The following is a 22,137-nucleotide window of genomic DNA, read 5'->3' on the forward strand; positions in this document are numbered from 1 at the left end:
CACATAGGCTTTCCATGCTTACATGACTGACCCCCCAACAGAAATCCTGAACTCCAGTGCTTGGGTGAGCTTCCCTGGTTGGCAACACTTTGTATGGGTTGTCACACATTGTTGCTGGGAGAATTAAGCACTGTCCATGTGATTCCCCAGGAAAAGGAGAAACAAGTTTGTGTCCGCTCTCTCCTGAACTCCACCCTATGCCCTTTTCCTCTTTGCTAATTTTAATCTGCATCCTTTCACTGTAATAAACCAGCTTTCTGAGTTTGGTGAGTCATTCTAGCAAATCATCAAATCTGAAGGTGGTCTTGGGGACTCCTAACATAGATATTCTTGTAGGAGAACCCAGGAAGAGCAGAACAGGAAGACTTCAGATTGTTTTGGATCCAAGGCAGCTTGAAGGACTTCTACTTTTTCAAAAAAATTCTCAGGGACTTCCCTGGTGGCTCAGTGGTTAAGACTCCATGCTTCCACTGCAGGGGGCGCAGGATCGATCCCTGGTCTGGGAAATAAGATCCCGCATGGTGTGTTGCCAAAAAAACAAAAACAACTCAGTCACAGAACTTTATTTTTAAACCAATTATAAGTACCCAAAGATAAAGGTTCCAAAAAAAAAAAAGCAAATCAAAAAGAGCACAAACAGCTATAGTTGTCTATATGTTGCTAAATCTAGCAGCCCAAGACGAATTCCACCTAATATCAAACAAAAGATGTCTCTGGACTAGAGGCAAGGCAACGGGCCTTGTTTGTTTTTGGCTATCTGGAGGAACCCATCTGTGACTTCTCTATTTAATGGGCTTCTGGTCTTTACTCTCAAAGCATCCCTTTTCCCAGGGGAAATGACTACTACTAAATATGTAAGTACGGTGTATTATCTAATAGTCCTTACCACCATCCCAGAAAGTCTCTGTAAATATATATTTTCCAACTACTTGTTGGAAAAATGCCTGTCCATGGTGACTCAATAAGGATTTATTGAGTGATTAGTACCTTAAACTTCACCTCCACTTGTTACTCTCTCATCTCAGAAACCTTTGGCCTTGATTAAGCCCCACTGGTTACTAGTTTGGTGACTAATTCAAACAGCTAGTGGGAGAGCCCAGCTGTTTCAACAGCAGGAGCTTTGCGGATCTTCACTTAGTCTTCCCACTCTGGATTTTCCCTTCTCCTTCTCAGACTGCACTGAAAGAAGACTCAAATCAGTGATATTTGTTACTTTATTATTGTCCACATTTCCCCTTCTCTTTCTCAGTCTTAAAAGTTTGAGAGTTGTCTTCACATCTCTGTCACCATCTTCTCCATTCATCTTCCATTCTTTTTATCCATATATATATATATTTTATGCTAGGTTGTTCCCCCATCTTTTGTTTGCTTATTTATTTATTTATGGCTGCATTGGGTCTTCGTTGCTGCATGCAGTCTTTATTCTCTAGTTGTGGTGAGCGGGGGCTACTCTTCGTTGAGGTGCGCAGGCTTCTCCTTGCGGTGGCTTCTCTTGTTGTGCAGTGTGGGCTCTAAGGTGCGCGGGCTTCAGTAGTTGTGACTCATGGGCTCTAGAGCGCAGGCTCAGCAGTTGTGGCACACGGGCTTAGTTGCTCCACGGCATGTGGGATCTTCCCAGACCAGAGATCGAACCTGTGTCCCCTATATTGGCAGGCGGATTCTTAACCACTGCGCCACGAGGGAAGTCCCTTATCCATATATTTTTAAAATACGAAAGTATTCTTTAAAAACAAAACCAGGGTTCTTACATGGAGTATCAGTTGGATGGTGTTTGGCTATGAGTACCAAAGACCCCAAATAAAATGGCTTACTCGTGATTTAAATTTATTTTTCTCTCACATAAAAGGCCAGAGGTAGACAATTCAGAGTTCCTATGGAGCCCTCGTAGTCTCTTGGGATCATCCGTAGGGTGCAGCCCCAGCCTTCAGGTACAAGGTGGAGCTGCTGGCATCAAAACCATGTTGCAGGCAGGGAATGGAGGAAGGTACTTGCCATCTGTCTCAAGGAAATTTCCTACAAGCTGCCCTTCCCATTCACGTCCCACAGGCCAGGGCTTAGCCACACGTCCACACCAGCTCAAGGAGAACTAGGAATTGTACTCTTTATTGCAAGAAGCTATGCGCCCCGCTAAATCTCCGGGATTCTAGGAGGGGTGGGTGATATTGGGATAGGCAACCTCCCATCTCCGCCACAGTTGTCACGAATGTTTGTTACATTCTCCTCTTTTCTTTCTCCACCAGGGCCATTGTTTCAATGCCATATTTGCCAACAGAAATGGCTTGTCTTGTTTGGGATGCCGGTTATGATATTACTTTTATATTAAGTAATATACATACAGCAATGCATGTTTCAACATGTCCCTTGATATAGGAATAACTAGAAAGAATCTGGATGAGGGGAACGGTCTATGTTTTGAATTTTATGGGTCCATTAAAATGTTAACACCTGACTTAAGACACCACATCTATTCAAAGTGGCAGCTATGTCAGGTTGACAGGTGCTCTGAGATTCAACTTTTTCACTCATCTACTTTCCCAGGCACGGCTGGACTTGGTTTTTAGGCTTGTGGCGCCACCTGACGCCCATTGAGGACACTGCGTCTTCATCCCCGAAAATCTCTCCTTTCTTTATTTGCACCAGCAGTTGCTGCATTGGTAACTGCCATTGCATACATTCTAGTGCCTGGCATATGCTAAGTGTTTTTTGTGCATTATCTCACTTAATTCTCCCAAGAGCCCTATGTACTAATATTATCCCATTTTACAGGTGAGGTCACTGAGGTGCAAAGCTGAAGTCATTTTCCCAAGTATGCAGAGCCAGTAAGTAGAGTGCAGGGCTCTCTCTAAGTCCATGCTTTACCAGTCGTTCTCAACCCTGGAAAGCACTTTTTTTTTTTTTTTTTTTTTTTTGCGGTACGCGGGCCTCTCACCGTTGTGGCCTCTCCCGCTGGGGAGCAGAGGCTCCGGACGCGCAGGCTCAGCGGCCATGGCTTACGGGCCCAGCCGCTCCGCGGCATGTGGAATCCTCCCAGACCGGGGCACGAACCCATGTCCCCTGCGTCGGCAGGCGGACTCTCAGCCACTGCGCCACCAGGGAAGCCCTGGAAAGCACTTTTAATATTTATTTATTTAATTTATTTGGTTGCACTGGGTCTTAGTTTCAGCAGGCTGGCTCCTTAGTTGTGGCTCGCGGGCTCCTTAGTTGCAGCATGCGGACTCCTTAGTTGTGGTATGTGGGGTCTAGTTCCCTGACCAGCAATTGAACCCAGGCCCCCTGCACTGGGAGTGTGGAGTCTTATCCACTGAGCCACCAGGGAAGTCCCTGGAAAGCACTTTTAAATGTATCATTGTGTTAATGGATAAATACATTTTTGTGGGTTGTTAGGAAAACTTATCCAATAGTCATAACAATGTTCTGAAGGTAAATAAATGTATTTCTGGTTTCAATAACTAATCTAAAAATGAAATTTAGGAGCAGCTCCTGCATGTAGACTGAAGGATGCCTGTATACTTATGTGTCTTGGCACATGTTCACTGAAATATTCATCATTCATTCTCTTGAGTGTGAATTTTAGCGTCCAGGCTGGCTGTGTTACTCGGATACTGAATTTAAATTGAAAGGCTGGGAATTCCCTGGCACGGGTTTGATCCCTGGTCGGGGAACCAAGATCCCACAAGCGCGCGATGCAGCCAAAAAAAAAAAAAAAAAAATCGAAAGGATGTTCCTTAGGATTGAGGTGACTTTTTTTTTCTTTTTCTTTTTCTTTTTTTTTTTGTCCATGAGGCATGTGCGATCTTAGCTCCCTAACTAGGGATTGAACCCGAGCCCCCTACGTTGGGAACGTGGAGACTTAACCACCTTGGAATTAAAATACAGATAGCTCTGACCCCGTCCTAGGCGTTCAAAAGCACAGTCTCCTGAGGTGGGCCCCACAATATGGAATCTGTCTTCTGCTCAGTAAGGGAACTGCCTTATATCTGTGTGGTGTTATTGGATGCATTTTATGAGATGTTGAGTAATTTGAAAGCATGTGATATAAAATCCATTTAATACACAAAGAGCAAAATAAAGCCAATCCCCTCCACTTAAAACAAAATTTTGGGATTCACAATTTGAAAGCTCATGAAGGAAATTGGATACTGTTCACACTAATGAACCGGTGAACAAATGACCGCCTCCTTTGTGAGTATTATGAGAACTTGGCAGTTGTTTTGATTTGCTTCTGCACCTCCTGTGGTGATGTGGATTGAGCTGTTATTTTTAAATGTACTGCACAGCCAAGAGGAGCCTACAGAGGCATGATAAATAAAAGCAATGTGGTGTTCTGGATGGGATCCTGGCATGGGAAAAGGACGTTAGGTAAAAACTAGGGAAATATGAATAAGATATGGATGTTAGTTAATAACAGTGGCTCAACTGGTTCCTTAATTGTAACATATGTACCATTCTCAGGTAAGATGTTAATGTGGGAGGACTTCCCTGGTGGTGCACTGGTTAAGAATCTTCCTGCCAATGTGGGGACATGGGTTCAAGCCCTGGTCCAGGAAGATCCCACATGCTGTGGAGCAACTAAGCCCGTGTGCCACAACTACTGAGCCCACGTGCCTAGAGCCTGTGCTCCTCAACAAGAGAAGCCACAGCAGTGAGAAGCCCGAGCACCTCAACGAAGAGTAGCCCCTGCTCGCCGCAACTAGAGAAAAGGCCCAGTGCAGCAACGAAGACCCAACACAGCCAAAAATAAATAAATGAATACATAAATAATACATAAAAAGATGTTAATATGGGAACTTGGGTGTGGGGCATATGGGACTCTCTGTAATACCTCTGCAATTTTTCTATAAATCTAAAACTGTTCTAAAGTTAAAAGTTTATTTAAGGGCTTCCCTGGTGGCGCAGTGGTTAAGAATCCACCTGCCGATGCAGGGGACACCGGTTGGAGCCCTGGTCCGGGAATATCCCATATGCCGCGGAGCAACTAAGTCCGTGTGCCACAACTACTGAGCCCACGCGCCACAACTACTGAAGCTCGCATGCCTAGAGACCGTGCTCCACAACAAGAGAAGCCACCGCAATGAGAAGCCTGCACACTGCAACAAAAAGTAGCCCCCGCTCGTCGCAAGTAGAGAAAGCCCACGCACAGCAACGAAGATCCAACACAGCCAAAAATAAATAAATTTATATTTTAAAAAGTTTATTTAAAATAAATAAAACAAAGAAATTCCCTGGTGGTCCAGTGGTTAGGACTTGCTGCTTTCACTGTGGGGACCTGGGTTCGATCCTTTGTCTGGGAAATAAGATACCTGCAAGCCACACAGTGCGGCCAAAAAAAAAAAAAAAAAAAAAAGTAAAACAAAGAATTACAAAGGTGGCAAAAATGTACTGTTATAATTTTAAATGTTTTTGCATTCTATAACCTCACCCTTGTACTTATTGTGTAATGGTGCTAATGTTAGCATTGAAAAATGAAAGTGAGATGTAATAAAACTCCGTAGAAAAGTTTCAAGAACTGCTATGCCACTTGATCCTATATGTTTAGGAGAGAGTACCTTGTGAAATTGTATACATCATAAGCATAGCCTTAAAGCAAAACATATTCATTGATTATAGGTTTATGAGCTACGTGATGACACCAGCTCACTTTATCTTTATTCCTTTTGGGGAAATTGCCTTAAATTATGTGATGTCTCCAGAAACTAATTTCTTGCCTAAAACTGTCAGCTCTGTACTTGGTGGTTTTCTCATCAGGCATATCATGGGCAGACGTGGTCCCAGAAATGCTAAGTGGCAGAGCCAGAACCGGAATCCAGGTCTTGTGATGCTTAATCCAATACTCTTTTCACCTCTCCAAAGCAGGAGCTGGGACCTAACCCTTTAAAGGGCACGCCTGCCCCTCTTCCTCCTTCCTGTCAGGAGGCCACTTTCACTCAGGTATCTACACCTGCCTGGAGCACCTGAACTCCAGAGAAGCCAACTTGGTCCCAGATCCAGGTGGCTCCCCAATAGTCTAACCAGGGATTCTTAAGTTGGGGCACTTTGGAATCCCCCCAAGGGAGCTTTGCTGACGTTTCCACCTCACCTCCAGAAATTCTGAAATATTTGGTCTACAGAGCAGCCTGGGATTTTTTTTTATTCCCTAAAATTATGACATTTTGTGGTTTAATGTTGCTACCAAAGAATAGGAAAGGATCTGCTCATTAAACCTGCTTCAAAGGAGGTCCTGGAGCTTTGCATGGATGTGGTTTCTGCTGCTGATCTCAGAAGTCAGAACACCTCCCCCTTTGAAGCAAATGCCTGGCTTTAGGCAAAGCTCTTTGGCTCTCCTCCCCACAAGGTAGACGTTCTATATCTCAGGATATAAAACAATTCATCTGTTGGATGGTGTTAGGGTGGAAGGCTAGTCCCACAAGCTGAGGGCTGAAACAAATGTAGCCATACCTGGACATGGCGCACTGTTGTTGAGCGTGCTATTCTAAAGGAGCAGGATAGACCTTTGACTGGTCTCTGAGGGGTTGAAATGTACATTGTCTCAGTAATTTCACACTTAGGCCTTGTCAAGGGAAGGGAATCCCCCGATTTTGACGCGACCTAATATAATCATTTATGTCCCTCTCCATGAATCCCAGTCTCCTCCAGGTTCAGCCCCTTTCTTCTTTCATCCTAACAACCCACATCTCATATTAAGCAATATTTGTTAGGATGATGGGAGGTGCGACGTATTTGCCTAATTTAAGGTTGTTTGTCCATCTCCTCCAGGGATGCTGCTTTTCCCTCTGGGCTCTGGAGACTTTCAACAGTTGCCCTCTAGTGCTGGAAACAATCCCAGATTCTTTCAACATCTTGGCACCAAAGATACTGCCTGAATCAGTGTGTCCTCCCTTGGGGTCCAGCACGGTAGGTCAAATTACATACTCAATCATGATTAAGGAAAGGTCTAGTTTGACTATCTAGAATGTATAATTTTATAAGATTGATTGTTGCTTATCCAGGGGTGGCCCTATCCAAAATTAAAGAATGAAATTAACAAAGCTTTATGGTTGATCCATCTGGTTGCTACATTTTGGTTCACTGACCCTCCTATATTCGGTAGAACTTGTGGACGCTAGGGTCAGCTAATGTTCCTTATCACCCTGTGAAAAAGTTACCAATCCCATGATAACTACTGATCTAGTGGGATATAAGGAGCTTTGCAAAGCCAGCTGGCTATATTTGCTCTTGTAACCAGCTTTATCCTGTGCCCCCAGTTCCTGCCATTACTCTTCTGGGTTAAGGTACTGCTCCTTGAGGCCATTGTTAAAATTCAGTTTAATCACAGAAGACTTTTCCAGGTAAACATTTCTCAGTCAACATGTACAGACTGTCTCTGCTCAGCGCTGTGCTCTGGGCAAAATCCCAGAGGGCAGGTTGGGTTTTTATCACTAGGTGGGGAGATGACAAATAGTCTTACAAGAGAATACAAGATCCAAAAGGTCAAATTAGCCCAAATGCCAGGGGTCAGGAGGACAGTGGAGGAGCGACTGAAATGAGAAGAGAGGAATCAGGGAAGTCTTTGTGGATGTGATTTTTTGGAACCGGGTCTTGAAGTAGGGAAGCCAGATAAGTAACCCAAACACCCTCATCATGCAGGATTTTATTCCAGTAGATGGGAGATACTTTGTGTACATGTAAGGCAGATGTGGATTTTTCTGGATGTCACATTTGAAATTTCCTCTCTGCAGCTGACTCTTGGTCAAAATAGTGCCAAAACAGGCCTGGACAAAACCGAGCCCCATGAAGAGATGGAGGTAGATGTGTATTCAGTGGGACTTTAGGAGGGCAGCCAGATTGGAGTGAGGAGAGTCTGAAGATGTGGGTGCTAATCTAGTCTCCCCTCGTCTTTTTTTTTTCTTAATTTATTTATTTTTGGCTGCGTTGGGTCTTCGTTGCTGAGTGCGTGTGGGCTTTCTCTAGTTGCGTGGCCAGCAGGGGCTACTCTTCGTTGCAGCGCACGGGCTTCTCATTGCAGTGGCTGCTCATTGCGGAGTAGGGGCTCGTTGCGGAGCATGGGCTCTAGGCACGTGGGCTCAGTAGTTGTGGCTCACGGGCCCTAGAGCGCAGGCTCAGTAGTTGTGGCACATGGGCTTAGTTGCTGCGCGGCATGTGGGATCTTCCTGGACCAGGGCTCAAACCCATGTCCCCTGCATTGGCAGGCGGATTCTTAACCACTGTGCCACCAGGGAAGCCCCCTCCCCTCTTCTGACCTGAGTAAACCTGGACAAGTCGCTGAATCCTTTGGGTCACCATCACCTGTGAAAGACTTTTCTACAGTTGCCATAGATAGCCTAAGCTTCCAGAGACCCTGATCATGGCTAGTTTATATGAGAGGGCTTTGTAAACTGTTAGGTATTTGTAAGGTTTGGATTTATCGTTCTTTTAAACCATGCCTCAAAGCTTGTATTTTGCCCACTTGAATAAGATCTGTACACCATGATATCATATACGGATGGCATTAATGTAGTGAGGTTAAGGATCATTTGAATGACTCACTACTGCAGAGAGAGTTTGAACGAGGGAGGAAGGCAACAAGCCCGAGATAAATCTAGAGAGAAGACGTGTGGGTGTTGGCAGCAGAATTAAGCCTCAGAGACAGAGGGATCCTTTTGCTTGAGAAAGACCCTGAGGTGTCATCACAGCTATGGATTTCAGTGGCAGTGGACCCAAGGGCAGCATTGTGGGCAGGCATGTGGCGTAAGAGAAAATACACTATGAACAGCAAATAAACAGAGCATGGGAGACGGCAAATGGATTGCATTAGCCTGAGAGAAAGGTTGCATCATAGAGAAGGGATCTTGCTGAAGGACTGAATATTGCATCCAAGATTTTGTTAAAATTGAAGTCTAGTTGGTTTACAGTGTTGTGTTAGTTTCCAGTGTACAGCAAAGTGATTCAGATATATATATATATATATTCTCTTTCAAATTTGTTTCCATTATAGATTATGACAAGATACTAAATATAGTTCCCTGTGCTATACAGTAGGTCCTTTTTGTTTATTTTATATATAGCAGTATGTATCTGTGAATCCTAAACTCCTAATTTATCCCTCCCCACCCACCTTCCCCCTTTGGTAACCATAAGTTGTTTCCTGTGTCTGTGAGCCTTTCCGTTTTGTAAATAAGTTCATTTATATCATTTTTTTAGATTCCACATATAAGTGATATCATATGAGATTTGTCTTTCTCTGACTTACTTCACTTAGAATGATAATCTCGAGGTCCATCCATGTTGCTGCAAATGGCATTATTTCATTCTTTTTTATGACTGAGTAGTATTCCAATGTCTCTTATACACCACATCTTCTTTACCCATTCATCTGTTGATGGACATTTAGGTTGCTTCCATGTCTTGGCTATTGCAAATAGTGTTGCTATGAACGTTGGGGTGCATGTATCTTTTCGAGTTAGAGTTTTCATCTTTTCCGAATATCATCCATGGTTTTTAGGGGTTGTATCTTGAGCTGGGAAAACAAAACCATGAAGACAGAGTGAGGAGTCATTCTGGCCTCCTTCAGGTTCACTAGTCACATTGGAAACTTATATGTCCCTGTGATGGTGGGAGACACTTGGACTTGATTTTCCTCCCATGTTGTTTCTCAAAATAGAGCCTCAGAAATATTCATGTAGGACTGCCTTGGCCTGGATGGCAAATAATTTCTACTCATATGGGAATTCAGACTACTTAGTAGCAGTTTCCTGAAGTGTTGTGATAAGCAGGCTCTAGGCAGGCTCGGTGGGCAGGGGCACTGTCAGGGCTCAGTCATGTCTTAGCCCTGGTGGCAGTGGGCTCATTATCTTGCTGACCTTGTGAAGACTCCAGAGCCCTGGGGAGGAACCTTGTACCCTGGGGCTCCTGGTTTGTCCTCTGATCACTTGCTCCCTTGTACATTCTGCTGTTGTCTATTTCCAGTGCATCCCCTCCCACCACCTCCGGCTTGCCTTCCTCAAAGCCCAGCACTGACCCCTCTGCCAGGGCAGCCTTCTCTTCTCTGTCTCTCCACCTGGCACTGAACCATGGAGCAGGTACTGGGAGATTAAGGTTTTCAGGTGTTGCTGCATTTTATCCCATGTGAAAGGGGCCATGGTTTCACCTGAGAGAGAGACATGGACCTTACAAGGACCCTGGAGGACGCTCTTAGGTTTAGAACTTGCCCAAGAAGGATCTGCTATCTTGGCTCAGTGATAACATGACCTTGCTGGATCAGGCTCAGAATCGGTTGCCCTGAGCTCCTTGGGGTAATTGTAACTCTAGAAAAGGAAGTTGCCTTTTTGTTTTACTTCCTTGCATCTTCATAGCTGGAGGTGCAAGGGGAACACTGAAGACTTTGTGTTTTTTTTGTCTTGCTGCAAAGCTTGAGGGATCTTAGTTCCCCCACCAGGGATCTAACCTGTGCCTCCTGCAGTGGAAGCGTGGAGTCCGAACCGCTGGACTGCCAGGGGATTCCCTGAAGACTTAACTGAGCCTCGACTCAGCTTCAGCCAGTTGCTTTAGTGTGTGGAGGTGAGATATGAATATTTCAGGTCAGCCTGTTTCTACTAAACATGGGCCCAGCACAGCCAGCACCTCTCTGGGACATGTAACAGAGTGCTGGCTCTCAAGGAACGCTCTGTCTATATGGGGGGAAAGGTATGTTTGTAGGAAATGGTTAAGTCACATAAGGCTAGATGCATTTGTGTCATGCTGAGTGAGATTTTGGTCTGTAGGATGTACTATGAGGTTGGTGCAGTTGAAAGGAAAGGAAGGCAGGATCAAGGAGAGAGGTGATAGTGATAAAAGAAGTGGATGTGGGGAGTTGGTAAGAGAAGTTTACAGGAAGAGAAAGCTATCCAAGCCAGTGTCCTTGTGTCCTGGCCCAGGGTTATTCACCTGGGAGAGAAGGGTTTTGAAAGACCTGAAAGTTTGCAGGGTTGGTGCTTTTGGTCATTTCTTCCAGAATCCTAACAATGACTTACATTCACAATGTTATTTAAATCTCAGGGGACACTGAGTGCTGTTACTAATATTTTGGTAGTAGTTTGGAATATGGTCCATAGACAATAGAAAATATAATTATGATCAGTACTTAGGTCCACATCAGAGCTGTAAACTAATCTGAGAAATGACACGGTTTTGAAGTATAAGATAGGAGAGTAGCCAGTACTGGTAGCCCTCCTTCCCACATCTTCCACGGATAGAAGGGACAAGGTCGAGCAACAGCAGTATGGCTTTTATTTTCCATGTACCTGTCTCTGTGTGAATTCAAGAGGGCGGCCAACGTTCCTACCTGCCATTTTTTTCAAAAGGAGCAAAACTTCTCATACTTACCTGTAATAAGACTCAATTCGATGGAAGTCCTGAACCTGTTAGGAGACAGTGAAACATCAGCCCCTACCTAGTCATACACATCCTCATACACACTGGGCATGAGAATGGTATTTGTGGACCATATGCCTTGGCCTCCTTCCCTTGGTAGGTCCCCATTACTCCAGATGGCCCCTAAATTGGCTAGTGTAATGAAGCAGATGGTAGGCAGGGGAATATCCAGGAGGATACAGCCTATCTTTTTCCTGTTTAACCCACGTACAGGGGCTGATCAAATGAAGCACTGTTAATGTCTGCACCAGTGATACCCAAACTTTAGAGTGCATTAGAACTCCTGAAATGCTTGTTAAAACACAGATTGTTCAGCTCTAATTCCAGAGTTTCTCATTCAGGAGATCTGTGGGTGGGGCCTGAGAATTTGCATTTCTAACCATCATTCCAGATGCTGCTGATTCAGACACCACACTTTTTGAATCACTGACCTAAGCTATTGGTTTCCAACCTTGCTGGCTGCATATTGGAATTGCTTGGGAAATAAACAAAACAATAAAGCCCAGACTATATCTCATATCATTTTCAACAGAATCTATGTGGGTGGCACCAGACATCAATATTTTTAAAGATCCCCAGGTGAATTAGTCAGTAAGGAAACACAAAGTAAAACCACTATAAGAGGCCACTAGATCTCTATTGTAATGCTCAATTTAAAAAGAAAAAGAAAAAAAGAACTGATCAGATCAAGTGTTGGCGAGGATGTGGAGGAAAAAGACTCATACACTGCTGGTGAAAATGTAAAATGTGCATCCACTTTAGAAAATGGTTTGCTGGATTCTTTAAGAGTTAAATATGTGCTTACCATATGATACAGCCATTCCACTCCTAGGCAGCTATCCAAGAGAAATAAAAGCTTATGCATCTGTGCATATAAAGAAGTGTACATGAATGTTCTTAGCAACTTTGTAATAGCCATAAACAAGAAACCACCTGAACATTAATAAGTGAATAGATTAAAAAAATGTGGTGTATTCAAATAATTGAATACTGCTCACTAATAAAAACATACTTAAAAAAAAGCTCCCCAGGTGATTCCAATGTGCAGCCAAGATTGAGAATTACTGATCTAGGTTCTTGAGACAGAAGACTGTTAATGTAGGTGTACTAGATAAATACAGTAGAACCAAATGTCTCCCATTCTTGGTCTGTGGCAGGATACTCTCGTAGTATGGACATCTTTCCTTGGGATGAATGCAGGTGGCAGTGATTGTGATGGTGGGTCATGGCTTGGACAGAGGTTCAAGCAGAATGAAGAAGGTTGAAACAGCAATCATGAAAATGGTAGACAAGCTGACTAGGGAAACAAGATGATTTCTAGGCAGAAGTGAAAGACCTCTGGGAAGTGGAGACCATAAATTTATTTTGGGGTTCTTCTCCAAAATGTACGATTTTCCCCACCAGCTGTCAGCGGCCTGGGCAAGGAAAATGGACATTTCAACTGATCCAGGGTTAACAAACTTCCAATGCAGTTGCAGACAGTAGGGCAAAGGAGTTAAGGATATTGGTGTGAGAATGGCTAAAGTGATGGACCCTATAGTCTAGGGCCTAATCCCATGAACTCAAGCAAAAGCTTTCTTTTCCCCTTTCTTTCTTCTTTTTTTTCCTGATAGGTGGTGTACTAGATATATACATAATATCACTTTCTGTGAGTAGTCACTCCCTTCCCTGTTCCATAGGATTATGGTGAGGCAAACACAGAAGACTGCCCCCACAATTGAGGCAGACAAGTGACCCAGATTTGGCTAAACCTACTATCCCTTTCCCCTGAATACAATGATTAGTCCAGGGGTGAGCACCAGACCTAAACAAGGCCAATCATAGTCCTTCCCTGTAACTGATATTTGGGAGGGGTATCATAGTTTGAGGCAACATTAGATAGGATGGAAGGCTTCTCCTATGGAGTTACCTTTGAAGTGAGACCTGAATAACAAGAAGCAGAGGAAGTAACAAGCACAAAGGTGCTGAGTTGAGAAGGGTCAAGCTGCTCAAGAAATAAGGAGGCTAGGGGAGAATGCCGTTCCCATTGCCGGAACCGCTGTCCCCTTCACTCTTGACCCGGGTAATTCCCGCTCAACCTTCAGATTTCAGCCCAGACATCACTCCCTCCAGTAAGCCCTCCTTGACTTCAAGAGCGGGTCTCCCTTCGCCCCCAGCAGATGACTGGCCTGTTCCTAGGATGTAGGGGTCTGTGTTTACCAGACTCGTGTAGTTCAAGGGAGGGAGTGACGGGATAAGGGATGCAGGGGGGCGCGTGATCTCTGCCCGGTGAGAAAGCGAAGCCAACTTTCAATTTCTCAAGTACAGATCAATGCTTGGGGAGCGACAGCAGCGCGCAGAGCGGCCGATCCCAGGGCGGAAGTGCGTCCTTGGAGCCTTTCTAGGAAACTCGGAGGACCTAGCTCGTCAGTGATCCTGGGGCTGAAGTGGGGCATCGCCAGGCGCACAGGGCCACTTCAGAGAGGTGGTGTGGCAGGGCAGCGGCGAGATGGGGCTAGGGTGAGCGCGAGAACCGGCGCAAAGCAAGCCTGGAAAGGGTGAGGAGACCCCGACCTGCCGACCACCTGTTCCTCCTAGGAGTGCGGCGCGCGTTGATTGGCTGGAGTGCCGCCCGGGTACCGGAAGTGGCTGATGCCCATAGCCAGTGAAACCCAGACAACAGCTGCGGGTTCTGAGGCAGCGGGCGGAGCAGCGCGGGGAGCCCGAGGGGAGCGTGTGTGGGGCGGTAGCTGCCTGAGGTGAGACCTCATTCTGTCCCGGCCGGGGGTGGAGGGTGCTGCGCTCCCGAACCCCTGGCCCACGAGCCCCGCGAAAACCCGACGTTTAGGCCCGTGCCTGACTCGGGTTCTCTCTGTGACCTTGGACTTTATGGTCTCCCCACTCCGCACCGGGTCCCCACCGGCACATACCCTGGACGCGGCCAGGGTCCGTCTCCGTCCTGGTTCCCTGCCTGTCAGCCGCGGGCACAGGAGCAGCAGGGACACCCCCTTCCGCGGGGGTGTCCTTACGTGGGGGATGATGGGAGCTGTGGTTTCCTCTGACATTCCATCCCCAAGTAAGCTGCGGGGACGAAATGGCGGGCAGTGTCATAAACTTCAGGCCTCCTGGCAGACTGTGCCCAGGGCCGGATATTGGTTTAAGAGGGTTAGTTACGGAAAGGAGACAGATTTCAGTGCAGAGTTAATAGAGCCTTTTGATTGTGGAAACCAGGAGGACAGAGGAAAAGAGGATAACAGTGCTTTAAATTAAGGGTCATCCAGATTGGCAGAAGGAACTTATTTTTACAAATAGTTATTGACGTCAGCTATGTGTCAGACACCGATCTAGGCTCTTTAGATACAAAATGAATGAACTATCCAGATAGTCCTCAAGGGTGTCACAGATTAGTTATGTAAATAAGATATTTACACAAATTCATTTAACAGATATTTAGCAGGTACCCGAAATGTGCTTGGCGCTGGGAATATCAAGATGAATAGAACATCATCCTTGTTCATGGTCTGAAGAAGGAAGCAGAGATGAAAATAGAGTAACAGTACAATGAGGTAGCTGCAACAAGGTGAAGGAGTCTTAGGGACAGAGAAGAAGACAGAGAGGACTCTCTGTGTCTGAGCTGAGTCTTGTAGATGTTTGTTAAGTGTAAAAGGTGGGCAGTAGTATTCCAGGAAGTGGGAATAACCTGTTCTCAAAGGCAGAGAAGCTTTAAAGAATAAGAAGTGTTTGAACTGCAGCACCCTGAGCATGACTGCAGCTCCCACCTGTCATTGGAGAGCATGGGACAGGAGATGGGAAGGGAGACAGGGACCTGACCAGGAAGGCATGATGAGCCATGTTAAGAAGTTTTTATTCTGTAGCCATTGGAGAGCAGTGAACAGGAAGCGACATGATAACTGTAGTACAAAGAAAGAGGTGAGTGAAATGCTGATTCAGAGGACCAAGAGATAACCTCCTTCCTGCAGGTGTAAGTGAAGACTTTGGGGAGGAGGTGATCCTTGTACTGGATACTGAGTATTTAGTAGGATCTGACCTTTCAGAAGTTAAGGGAAAGTATTTTTATGAATTAAGATGCTTTTGTCTATAAGTCACAGGATACAATTCAAGCTGGCCTAAAAAATACTAGTGTATAAGCTCTCATAATTGGAAGTCAAGAGGTAAAGTGGTTTCAGGAATGACTGAATCTAGTGGCCCTGCTGGCTCCATTTCCCCTCAATTGTCTCAGCTTGTCCTGCCTTCATCCACAGCTGGTAGTGAAATGGCAGCAGCGGTTCCAGGCAACAATATGTAGAAGTCTCTACTGTGGTTCTCTCAGGACGGCAGGAAACTATTCCCAGAAGTTCCCAGCAAACTTCCTCAGAGTATCATTGACCCAGATGAAGGCATTTGTCCATTCCTGAAACAATCCCTACTGTTCTGAACAGTTACTGGCAAGGGGAATGGTATTAACTTAACTGGGTTAACTCATTTGGAGCTCACTCCTGGAGCTCTTGGGTGAGGTCAGATCTCCTGCAAAGAGTGCGAGGCCACTGCAAACTTTTTTGCTCAAATATCCCATAAAATAATTTGAAAAGCTTTGTGTATCCCCTTACGTGTTTGTAAGTTGACATCCAAAATGTTTCATCATTTTTTCATCATGAATTTGAATAGTTGCAAAGGATGTTACTTTTGGTATGTTATAAATTTTGACATTTCAAAATTAAACGTCATGCCAGTTGGCAGGATTCCTGCCCTTGGATCCGTATGCTCACCACATCCTTCACCCTGTCTGTAACCTCCACTCTTCCCTCCTTCCCCCACTTCATTTGTCTCCTTGTCTTACTTGGTCATCTCAACTGTGTCCTGGCTAGCATCCTCAAGTCCCTCACTTTCTCATTCTTCCACCACACGTGTCCCCAGATTCCCAGCCTGCTCTGGGGCTGTCAAAAGTGTTGATGGAGAAAGTCAGGAAAGCACTCCGATGGGCTGATTTCACTCCTCTCTACACTGATGCCTCCAGCATACTTGTCTCAGCAAGAGGTTGTAAGGGTGTAACAAGAGAATGTGTGTAAGTTGCTTGGCACATAGTAAGAGCTTTCATTACTCCCCAGAAGTTTAGTGCGTCCTCACTTATCTTCCCTCCTTCTTTACCCCAACTCTGCACATGCTACATTGAGGTCAGAATGTTCTTTCTGTTCCTTTTCTTATTCCTCCTGTACTTCCTAAGTCTCTGAGGCTTTGCTCACCCCATGCTCTGCCCAGAATGCTGTTAAGTGCAGTAGTCTTCAAATGACATATATTGAGGGAGTCCACAAACATTTTCTGTAACATCTGTAAGTGCATGGATTGTTGAAAGGACATCAGTCTCTAGATCCTTGACTTAAGTCTGTACCCTTGCCTACCACCAGTGTGCTTGAGAGTGGACCTGTGGCCTATAGATTTCTCTTTTCCACCTCCTTTTTCACAATTGCTCTTTTCCTCCTTTACAGAAGAAAGACATACCTCTCACCCATGCCCTCCTTAATTTTACTATAGCATATCACTCTGGGGTGGGAAAACCTCTGGAGTGCCACACAGGGGGACAATTTACTGAGGGAGTAAATGATTCTTGGACCTTTTATACCTCAAGTCCCAATCTTTGCTTTTTTTAAATTTTTTAATTTTTTCCAATCTTTGCTTTTAACAACATTTAAAAAAGACCTAATCAGGCTGTCAGCTGATAGATTATTCAATGATTTTTTACTAAAAATCACAATATGTTTTTGGCAGATAAGTTTAGAGGACTAAGTGATATTGCTATCCTAAGAGATTGCTGTAAACTCTGATTTAGGCAGTTTGGGCAAACTCAGGTCCAGTCACAGTAACTAGGGTCAGTCTGATAAGCGTAATGGAAATGTGACCTAATCAGTTGTACTATATCCCCTGTCTGCTCCCAGAAGTTTAGGGTAGGGTTGGGGGAGGGGTCAAGTTGGAGGGCAGGAAAAAAGAATGCAGAGCAAGAACTGGCAGTGTTATCTGTAATCCTGCTGCTTTGCACATGTGTTGATCTGCTTGGTGGACCAGACCTTGGTAGAGATGGATGCACCAGACTGAGAGTTAGATAACTCCAGTCACTCAGACTGTCTAACACAGTGGTTCCCAAACCTGATAGGGCATCAGAATCACCTGGGCACTTGTTAAAAATACACATTCCTTTGCCTACTCCTGGAGATTCTGACTCTGAGAGGTCTGATGTGGGACCTGGAAGTTAGTATTTTTAGAGATTTTCCAGTTGACGTTTCTTCATCTAACCTAATTCCAGGCCAAGAATCATTATTTAAGCATCGTTCATTAAAAAAAAAAAAATCTTCCTGCTGTGATTGTAAGCCAACTAAACAATTTTTTGGGTTTTATGTGGTGGCTTCTCATGTAGACAGTATGGTCCTTTTGAAGTTTTATTTCTCATGGTTAATTAATAGGTGGATATTTGGTTTATGCATCAGTATTTTGTGAATGAGGATTTCTGAGTGCATGGAAAAAAAAATTCCAGATCTGCAGAGTTGAAGACCCTATTCTGAACTATGGAGACCCAGTAGATGCTTGTCATCCCCCAGACTGAGGACCAAGAGTGGTCATCCTACTCCTAAGATGGCACATCCATCTTATCTCTCTCCAGAAACAACTAATTTCAAATTTAGAAAAGTGAAGAAATGACAAACATAAGAAATTATGTTTGGAAATTTAAATTTATGCTATGAGTAATAGAGTGTTTCCATATGAGGACGAGGTCTAATGTGTATCTGTGCCTCTGGAAAATCAACCAAAAGGAGAATGGCTTTGGGACTTCCCTGGTGGTCCAGTGGTTAGAACGCTGCGCTTCCACTGTAGGGGGCATGGGTTTGATCTCTGGTCAGGGAACTAAGATCCTGCATGCCGCACAGTGCATCCAAAGAAAATAAAAAGGAGGATGGCATTGATTTGTGTATGAGAAGGTGTCTATTAAACAGAACAATATTTAACAAATGGCATTAATATTGTGTCACTGGTGGAATGCAAAGTAAAAGAATAGTCAGAGGGGGCAAATTTTAGTTGGGGAAGACTTTCTGGACTAGAATTTTGAACCAGGTGTTGAAGTTGGGGATAGATATACATACCTAACTTCTATGTCTTGCATCTTGTTTTACTGTGGACACGTGATTTTCCATATGGTGTGGGACAGATGTGGGTTTTATGAATGCTGACTTTGTACGGAGCTTGATGTTGGAAAAGAAGTAACTATAGGAGAGATGCTGGTGAAAAGGAAAGGCCAGCGAGGGGGTCAGAAGTAGATAGGGACTGAAGTACCAGCTTGTAGAACTTGTTCCTGGCCGAGCATTAGAGAGAAATTTATTTAAGACAGTGCTTTCTAACTCAAATAGTACCATGGATGAAGATAGCTGAATTCTCTACAATGGATTCTTACAGTTACATAGGTACACATTATCTATAATTTTCAAAAATTTCAGTGAAAAGGAGAAATCCAGTTTTTGTGTGCCTGCCCTTATTCCAGGGGAAAATTAGAGAAGGCGCTGAGTGGGGGAAAGTTGAAGAAGATTCCAGGTCATTTTTAGGGGTAGCGCAAAGAGCTTCCAACACTTCAGGATTTCAGTAGGAGATCAGGTTCCTTCCAGGTGTCAGGAAAGAGGGCTTACCAGGGCTGCACCCCTGAGTGATTAGGGAGGCCAGAGGGTAGGATCCTGTGGATGACTGGAGGCTGGGCAGAGAAAAGGGGCAGTACAAAGGGCACCCCAAAATCACCCCTTTCCCCTTCCCTCACCACTTGACCCCAGTCTCTCCTGCCTCTCAGGATCTTCATTTCTTCAGTAATCTCATCTCTTCTTCCCTCTTAACCTTTCTCTCTACTGGCACCATCCTTTCTAATATAAACATGTTCAAATCTCTACCATCAGAGAAAATTCTTCTTTGACTTTCTTTGACCTTTTACACTACTGCCCATCTTGGTCCTCTCCTTTCACCCAGATTTTTTGAAAGAAGCAGCAAATTAATTAATCAGTCCACTGCCACCTGGCTTCTGCTTCTGTCATTCCATTGACTCTGTTTTTACATGTCATCTGTGACCATCTAATTGTCCCAGCAGACGTTTTCCAGTTCTTATCCTACTGGATCTATCAACTGTGTGTGACGCTTTGTAATTCCCTCTGCCATTGCCTTGGTGACTTATATGACACTTTTTCTGGTTCTTCTCCTACTTCACTAACCATTCTTTCTCTTCTTGGCAGGCTTCTCTTCCTCTACCTACCCCTTTATCATTAGGGTCCTAACAGGAAACAGGTACTTCGCTCAAATTAGGATAATTTGAGAAGGGTTCATTTGCAAAGAAGTTAATATAAAAGATGTAGGTGTAGGCAGGATGCTGAGGAAAGCTGGGATTGGCAATAGCAGAGTAGTCACCAGCCCTAGGCCAGAAGAGGCAAGAGGTAGGGGAGGGCCTGGAGCCCACAGAGACAACTGGGTAGGATGATTCCTTGAGAGGAGTAATGAACTTCAATTGAGGGACACCATGAACCCAAGGTGATCTCATAGGAAGGAACCAGGAGGATAAATACTCTGACCTCACTGTCCTCCCTCCTTCCAGCCTCCTGCTAGGGCTCCCCATTGGTGGAACACAACTGGAAGCCAGAGGGCCCCTTGATGAGTGCTATATAGGTTACCTTCTGGGGCAGAGAACAGGGTGAAGAAAAGTTGAAAGATCTGGAGGGGAACATGGAAGTTAACTGGAGTACTCTTCAATGTTGGCCTTGGCTTTCTAGGTTTCTGTCTTCAGTATCTGACAGTTGTCACAACTATACTCATTATTGTCTATGCTGAGTACTCTCAAGTCTGTATCTTTAGTCCTGACTGCTCTAAGCTTTAGACCAATATATTTTGACTGATTCCTTGGTACTTCTGTATGGATGTGTTGAAACTCATCTTGTCCAAAACACAGCTCATTTATCATCTTCCCCCCTAACGTAGCTGCTCCTCAATATACCCAGCCTTGGTGGTATCACTCTCCATCTAATTACACCTTCCTTACACCTATATCCAATCATACCCCAAGTCTTAGAGAATTTGTCCTCTCAAGCACTTCTCTAGTCTGTTTCCTCTTCATTCACACTACCACTATTACCCTAGTTAGATCTCATCACCCTTTGCCTTGATGACTGCATCAGACTTCTAACTGATCTCCTTTATGTCCTTGTCTGCTGCTTTCTGGTTCAGCCACTAAATGGCCACTTGTGTATATCTACCTGAAATGCTAATCTGACCATGAACTGTGTCATTCCTTGGCTTAAAAACCATTCCATGACCCTGCAATGTAAGGATGAAGTCCCATAGCTGCCCCATTCCCCCTTGAGAATCACCTTCTGCAATTAACACTTTTATTGATGGGAGGATTGTGTTGCTCAGATTTGCTGTGGTGCACAGATGCACTGCTCTAGGCAAAGGGCCTCTCCTCTTCAATATTAGCTCCCGGTTGCTTAATACCTGAACAGAAGCTGGGCTCATTTCCCCAGCATTTGGATCTTCTGTGAGGGGACAGCTAAATCCTTGGGGCCATTGTACCAATTAGGAGCAAGTTTGGCTTCATAAATTAAAAAACCATAATAGCTTAAGCAAGGAAAAAGCTTTTTTCTCTGTTAGATAAAAGAAGTCCAGAGGCAGGCGTTCCAGGGCAAGTATGGCAGCTCCACAGAGTCATCAGGGACCCAGGTGCCTTCCTGTTCTTGTCCCACTGTAAGGTATGCTGGTGAACTCATGGTCCAGGAGGGCACTTCAGCTGTCACTTCATGCCCCAGGCACAGCACAGAAGAGGGTGAAGAAATGTATCCCCTTACTTTTAAGGAGATATCCCAGAAGTCCCTCATGCTGTCATTTGCATTTTACTGTCTCATTGGCCAGAAGCTAGTTACATGGCCAAATCTAGCTGCAAAGAAGGCTGAGAATATATTTCTTTAGGCAGCCTCATTGCTACAAAAATAAATTCATTATTCTGTTGCTGATGAGGTGGGGAAGAGTGGAGATTGGGATAGACAACTAAAAATCCTTGCCACAGCCTTTTAGAAGTTTTAAAAAAGTATAGGCTTTAAGATTTATAAAAGTGCTAAGAGGGGCTTCCTTGGTGGCGCAGTGGTTAAGAATCCGCCTGCCAATGCAGGGGACACGGGTTCGAGCCCTGGTCCAGGAAGATCCCACATGCCACGGAGCAACTAAGCCGTGCGCCACAACTACTGAGCCTGTGCTCTAGAGCCTGCGAGCCACAACTACTGAGCCCACGTGCCACAACTACTGAAGCCCGCACACCTAGAGCCCGTGCTCTGCAACAAGAGAAGCCACTGCATTGAGAAACCTGCGCACCGCAGCGAAGAGTAGCCCCTGCTCGCCGCAACTAGAGAAAGCCCACGCACAGCAACGAAGTCCCAGTGCAGCCAAAAATAAATAAAATAAATTTTTAAAAAACTAAAAAAAAAAAGTGCTAAGAAAATTGTATAAAGGGACCAATTACAATATTAGTAAGTAAAAATCAACAGCATTGCTATATGTATGTGTATATATATGTGTACACACACACACACACACACACACACACACATATAATAACAACCAGTTAGAAAATATAAGAAAAACTCACTAAAAGAGAAGACATACAGAAACGTGATGGATATAAAAACATCAGGGTAAGTTTGGAAATTTTACAAAATTATACTAAAATTTATTTGGAAAAATAGAATAGACAGGAATATTTGAAAAGAAGATTAA

At 44.5% G+C, this 22,137-nt stretch overlaps 1 protein-coding gene and 1 long non-coding RNA gene across 7 annotated transcripts in view; one reads left to right on the plus strand and one right to left on the minus strand.

Moving 5' to 3' along the window:
- ZFP3 (ZFP3 zinc finger protein) overlaps positions 1-22,137 on the plus strand; it is a 48,336-nt gene that overhangs the window by 18,926 nt on the left and 7,273 nt on the right. For 5 of the 6 annotated variants that reach the window (XR_013824963.1, XR_013824964.1, XM_079903698.1 and 2 more), the window contains exon 2: positions 6,754-6,891. The gene's annotated coding sequence lies outside the window, so the exon portion shown is untranslated. Of the gene's footprint in view, positions 1-6,753; positions 6,892-13,915; positions 14,124-22,137 lie in introns of those variants that run through there. The other variant, XM_079903700.1, reaches the window with a different exon arrangement.
- LOC307177018 lies at positions 9,251-14,326 on the minus strand. Its single transcript, XR_013824965.1, has 3 exons — positions 14,295-14,326; positions 11,338-11,372; positions 9,251-9,493 (listed from the first exon to the last, which is right to left on the minus strand). It is a non-coding gene; the product is annotated as an uncharacterized lncRNA (long non-coding RNA).

Source organism: Stenella coeruleoalba, assembly GCF_951394435.1.
Source record: "Stenella coeruleoalba genome assembly, chromosome: 19".
Taxonomy (NCBI): domain Eukaryota; kingdom Metazoa; phylum Chordata; class Mammalia; order Artiodactyla; family Delphinidae; genus Stenella; species Stenella coeruleoalba.